We start from the raw sequence: 7,034 nt of genomic DNA, 5'->3' as shown, positions 1-7,034 counted from the left end.
GTGCACGCAGGAACATAACCTACTGAGTTCTCAAGCAGATGAACCCTGAAACTCGAAGTGTCAGTTATTCATCATGTGTGGATATGTGAAAATATCTGTTTGGCAGTCCCGGCTGTGCAGTTGTTATTGATTGTGCTACTGCTACTCGTATGAGTGTTGATTCAATCAATCGCAATCAGTTCATTTTCATTCAATGTTAGTCTATGTGTAGCACCAACACGTCCGGCTGCTGTTCGTCTCATCGGAAACTAGCTCTCTGATTGGCTAACTGGAATCTCCGGGAAAACCCGAAGCATGGCACACATCCAATGCAATACCGCATATCGGATTGTATAGCAGACAGGATTTTCCGCGGTTTCACATCTTTTCTGATATACGACCAGCTTTGTTCTATAAATACATGACCCGTATTTGAGATATTATTGTCATGAAATGTATGCTATTTTTACTAATGAATTAATAAGTTAAAGGAAGTGTATGAGGTGTGTGTGTGTGTGTGTGTGTGTGTGTGTGTGTGTGTGTGTGTGCATGCGCGTTCTCAGGGGGTCACTCAAAGGTCTACCCAAAATATCATAAACGCGTTATTTAACCCATTATTAATTTTATTTTAAGATCCAAATCAACATGTTATCATGGACTGTTTGATAGGCATTACTAAGAAGTTGACGGATGACAAGATAGACACAATTTTATGGATAACAACTTAAACTTCACAGTATTAAAGAAGTTGTTATCCATAAAATTGTGTCTATCATGTTATCATGGTATGTAATGCGCATACAAAATGTCATCAGATGTAAAAAAATAAATAAAGGTGTGTGTGTGTTGGGGGGTGGGGGGGGGTGGGTGGGTGGGGAGTGGGGGGGGGGGTGGGAGGGGCCACCCTCAGGCCGACACAACCCACCGCCACCTCACCCCTCCCCTGGATCCGCCACTTAAGGGCTGACAAGCCGACGATCCTTATCCAACGATCACCGGATCCTTGTTCGTCTACAGGGACGCAACTCTGATTATGATCACGGGTAATCATATTCCCAAATAACTCGTGAAAACGCGACAGAAAGTACACCCTGTCAGCTGTGTACTACTATCCGAGATCTGTGAGAGTACTACTATCCCAGAGCTGTGAGGGTACTACTAGTCGAGAGCTGTGAGGGTACTGCTATTTGAGAGCTGCGAGGGTACTACTATCCGAGAGCTGTGAGAGTACTACTATCCGAGAGATGTGAGGGTACTACTATTCGAGAGCTGTGAGGGTACTACTATCCGAGAGCTGTGAGGGTACTACTATCCGAGAGCTGCGAGGGTACTACTATTCGAGAGCTGTGAGGGTACTACTATCCCAGAGCTGCGAGGGTACTACTATCCGAGAGCTGTGAGGGTACTACTACCCGAGAGCTGCGAGGGTACTACTATTCGAGAGCTGCGAGGGTACTACTATCCCAGAGCTGCGAGGGTACTACTATCTGAGAGATTTGAGGGTACTACTATCCGAGAGCTGCGAGGGTACTACTATCCGAGAGCTGTGAGGGTACTACTATCCGAGAGATGTGAGGGTACTACTATCCGGGAGCTGTGAGGGTACTACTATCCGAGAACTGTGAGAGTACTACTATCCGAGAGCTGCGAGGTTACTAGCATCCGAGAGCTGTGAGGGTATTACTATTCGAGAGCTGTGAGGATACTACTATCCGAGAGCTACGAGGGTACTACTATCCGAGAGCTGTGAGGGTACTACTATCCGAGAGCGACGAGGGTACTACTATCCCAGATCTGTAAGGGTGGCCAGGACAATATCTGTTGTCCAACTGAGCTAAATAACGGCACACAGGATATCACAGCTCCCAATATTCTAGATAAACGTCGAGTAGTACCTGGAAACCTCCCTGTTCGGTTTAACCTTACACGTCGTTATCATATAGGTGTCATCCTGACCGCATACATGTAGTTCCATATCACACATGTACACATACACCCATATATCGCTATATAAGGAGCATATTGCAGTTTCTGTTTCGCTTTCCACGTAAATTGCACACCCCAAATGCCTTCATGGTAGGACACTGCTTCGTATGTAAAAGGCCTGGTTAGGGTATGAATATAAGTATATATGTGGCAGTTGGTAATACGGCTGCATGTGCACAATAACATCACGTGTCGCTAAAGTATGAGGTCACACGCATGTTTACACAGGTGAGATAGTTTAGATCACGCGGTCTTTGTTCAATATGCATTGAACCCACTGAGAGAAGGAGTGAGTGAGTTTGGTTTTACGCCGCTTTTAGCAATATTCCAGCAATATCACGGCGGGGGACACCAGAAATGGGCTTCACACATTGTACCCATGTCGGGATTCGAAGCCGGGGCTTCGGCGTGACGAGCGAACGCTTTAACCACTAGGCTACCCGACCGCCCCACTGAGAGAAGGAAAGGGGAGGGGGGTTAAGAGAGAGAGGAGGAAGAGGGGAGAAAGAGAGAGAGAGGAGGAAGGGGAGAGAGAGAGCATGTTTTGCATATTGCACGTGACGAGCGAGCCTTTGACTCAAAACACTGTCACTTCTAGGTATGTTTGGCACTGTCACTTCTAGATATGTTTGGCACTGACCCAAACAACGAATGGTAATGATTCCACGAAACGCTGGATCCATTCGAAGAATTAGCTTGATAGAGATTCCATGAACTAACTGGAACACTTTAACCTACCACTTAACTTTTTCAACAGGTGTCGTAAATCTATGTTTAGGTATGGGAGTTACGATCGCTAAGATCGCTTTGTACAAAGGCACCAAGATAATTATGTCATTCTATTTACATTTTATGAGAATCTGTTTATGTAGCATAGAAATATAAACATATCCGTATCTAAAGTGGAGTATTAAATACACTAAGCAAGGTGACAATGTTTTTCCGCGTGACACTACATAACTTGAATACATATGCTATACATATGCAAATATGCAAATATGCAAATAAAGGTTCTTTTGCCCTGTTGAAGTGAGACTGTGAATTCTCATTTATGCCGAAATAATCAATATGAGAGCTTCAAAATGGCGGCTTGTGCAATAGTTCCATATTATCGCATGCTTAATATATACCACCAAGGTACAATAGTTCCACATTATCCAATGCTTAATATATACCACCAACGTGCAATAGTTCCACATTATCCCATGCTTAATATATACCACCAAGGTGCAATAATTCCACATTATCCTATGCTTTACTTATACCACCAAGGTACAATAATTCCACATTATCCTATGCTTAACTTATACCACCAGAGTGCAATAGTTCCACATTATCCCATGCTTAACTTTTACCACCAAGGTACAATAATTCCACATTATCCCATGCTATATATATACCACCAAGGTGCAATAGTTCCACATTATCCCATACTTAATATATACCACCCAGGTGCAAAAGTTCAACATTATCCCATGCTTCATATATACCACCAAGCTACAAAAAGTATATGTTGCAGCATGGGATAATTTGGAACTCTTGCACCTAAGCATGGAGTAATGTGGAACTATTGTACCTTGGTGGTATATATGAAGCAATGACAAATACCACCTAGGTGCAATAGTTCAATATTGTCACGTAGTGTTGCCACGTTCCCATGTGCCTGTGTAGGATTTAACTATATGGGGTTCACGCTTATCTGTATGTAACATATAAAGTACTATATACAGCTAAAGACCTGTACATTTCCTGGAACACCCCCAACAGCTGCAGTGTACAATACAAATGGTGGCAGGGCATTTGCTGTATAGCTCTTTCTTACTGGTGTTGTGACTTATCACCGCGACCTCGCCGGAGTCTGTAGATGGGAATGACACTCTTGGCCGTTCCCCAATGTACGACTTGAGAGTGAGCGAGTGAGGGAGTTCGGTTTAACGCCGCTTTTAACAGTATTCCAGTTATATCGCGGCGTGTCAGCTTAATGTGGGAGGAAAGCCCAAAGTGACGCAGGTCTTAGACGTTTACCACTTCGGTGAAACCCACGAGCACGGGTATGACAAACCTAGAAACAAAATCGGGGAGAACCGGGATTCGAACCCACAATCATAGGTCTGCACAGCGAATCGCGGCGCCTTAGACGACTGGGCCACCCATGCCCCCCGTACGACTGGAGAGATCCTGGCGCTTCTAAAATGGCCGAGAGAGGAATGGCGTTAACATTTATGTCAATAGAGCTGCATTAGTTACAAATCGTAATGCAAACGTACATTAACTACGACGAACTAAGACCAACTGCGCTTAAGCCCTCGTTATCCGACCTAGTTCAGCGGTCACAGATTGTGCGTATGTCATGCCCACATGAATGCATCGCGTTTAACACGCAAAAACACACTGACGTCAGCCATGTCAGCCGCAATTCAGTCAACTGGAATGCTTCATACAATTATAATACAGCTATAAAAAGGCACCCCCAGATATAGAATACAGGACAGTCAGTCGTGCTGTAAAACATAATGTTAACGTTTGTACAACAACAAAGCAAAGTTGTTGTGTCATTCCTAAAATTCCTTAGGGGGTTGGTTGGTTGGTTTTCTGTTTAACGCCGCACTCAGCAATATTCCAACTATATGACGGCGGTCTGTTAATAATCGAGTCTGGACCAGACAATCCAGTGATTAATATCATGAGCATCGATCCACGCAATTGGGATCGATGACATGCATCAACCAAGTCAGCGAGACTGATCACCCGATCCCGTTAGTCGCCCCTTGCAACAAGCATAGTCGCCTTTTACAGCAAGCATGGGTTGCTGAAGACCTATTCTACCCCGGATCTTCACGGAGGGAAAGAACAGGCGTGTCAACATAGATCTACGTGTGAACCACCAGCGTCAACGCAAAGTACATATTGTCCTGCTTGACAGAGGAATAAGGATCTGGGCACACTTGCACAAAGCAATCTTAGCGCTATGACTATTGTAAGCCTATGTTAAAGTATGGGAGTTACGATCATCTTAGCGCCAAGATCGCTTTGTGCAAGTGGACCCTGGACCGAACAGTAGCTATTACAGTATAATAAAGACGTTTGCACATAAATTGTTTCTATTGTGACATCCATCAACCTCTCAGTAATGTTTATCAAACAATTCAAGCTTCAATGAACACGTTCTTACTTCGTCGTAACTGGGAATGTCTTGAGAGAGTGAAGGTTGTCTTCATTATATCTGGCCTAAGGGTTGAGAAGAGCGGCTAATGTCATCTTATTCTGAAGAACGTAAACTTGAAGGTGAGTATTTGGGGAAATTCAGTACACAGGCACAACGCAATATGTTATATGTATGTGACAATATTTACTGATATGTATCTGGATGGTGCACTTGTCCTTGGGCATATTGGAATTGAAATACCTACAATAGAGCGCGCCATCATTTCAGCTTTATCAAACATTGAATTTAAAAAAAAGATCACACAACATTGTATCTGTTTCCATGGCTTGCATCGCTAAGCGAGCACATCAATCATTTCGTTTGTGTTTCATATGACGCACTGTAAACACATGAGAACTTAGTTTTCTCAACATACTCCGTCACATGTGGATTAGCCAAGAGGTTAAAGTGTTCGCACGGGTTCGATTCCCCACGTGGGTACCCTTCAAATGTTAGTGACATTGCGTGTTTATTGCTAAAAGCGAGTAAAACTATACTCTCTCACCCACCCTGAAGTTTTCGGAGAATGTGAAGACTCCCAACACTGCAGCCTTCTGCATTACCCAGATTGTCAGAAAGGCTGTATTCCTGGTAGCAGACCCGGACACTCTCCCAATGTCAGTCAACAGATTGGGAGGTACCAAACCTAAGGTACCGTGAACAATGGGAGGACGGACAACTTTGTACTTGGGATGCAAGCGTGACATTTCGACGGCGAGGTCTGCTTATTTTCCTCAATCTTATCAATCACATTAGTGTCAAAAGGGACAGAAAATTCAATAATATATATGATTTCATTGGGTTTATCAAAAAGGACAAGATCAGGTTTGTTGGCTTTGATACGTTTGTATTTATCATTTTCCATGACGCCCTCAATATATTTCGGGTTGTACCATGGATGGACCCTTGTGTCGAAACCACAAGCATGGCGAAGACGATAATAAAACGATCGAGCCACCCCATCATGTCGCTTAAGATACTGTGTTTGTGCCAAAGCAGGGCATCCACTGACAATGTGTTGGACAGTCTCATTAAATTCATTGCATAATCTTTATTTCATATTTACATTTTGATGCAAAATCACACATTGACTGTTTCGAGTGGGAAGTGACTGGTCCTGAGCAGCGAACAGAAAGCCTTCTGTTTCACTTTTCAGGCCAGTCGACTTCATCCACGCAAAGAACTCTGCAGGATTGCTGATCTTCTCAACACACTGCACATAAACTCGATGCAGTGGTCGTTCAGAAAGCCTCTCCTGGGCCGACCTGAGTCTGGGCCGACTTGACATGGCACTTCGCTTGGTTGACACTCATTTTTGTACCGTCCAGCAGTACAGAACCATCAACATAATCAACACCGACAATGAGATTATGCCCCACATCCTTGGCACGTTTATTATCATAATTATTATTACAGTAAAATACGTTTATAACGAACACGCTTATAACGAACTGACGGATATAACGAACTTTATTTTTGGTCCCGGCCATTTGCTGTATAGATGTATATATGATTACAACGAACTACGGTTATAACGAACTAAAATTAGTGGTCCATCTGAGTTCGTTATAACCGTAGTTCACTGTATTATTATTATTATTATTATTATTATTATTATTACAACTCGAGTTCCCACCATTGTATTGGCGGATTATTGCTGCGCGAAACAATATCGACCTTGACCCCACCACTGACAGTCATCGTGAAGCCTGAAAGAAAGCAAATCCTTGACTCCAGAAACCTTGAAACACGAAACTACTGCGTGGTGACCTACGGAACCACAGGGAAACCCCGTACTGTGAAACGAAAGTAGAACTGATGCATTGCAGTTATCAGTCGAGAGGTGCTAAAAATAAACATGTTT

This window comes from Haliotis rufescens, unplaced genomic scaffold, assembly GCF_023055435.1.
Source record: "Haliotis rufescens isolate VD_foot unplaced genomic scaffold, xgHalRufe1.0.p SCAF_19, whole genome shotgun sequence".
NCBI classification, from domain to species: domain Eukaryota; kingdom Metazoa; phylum Mollusca; class Gastropoda; order Lepetellida; family Haliotidae; genus Haliotis; species Haliotis rufescens.
Note: the sequence above shows the minus strand (reverse complement) of the source record.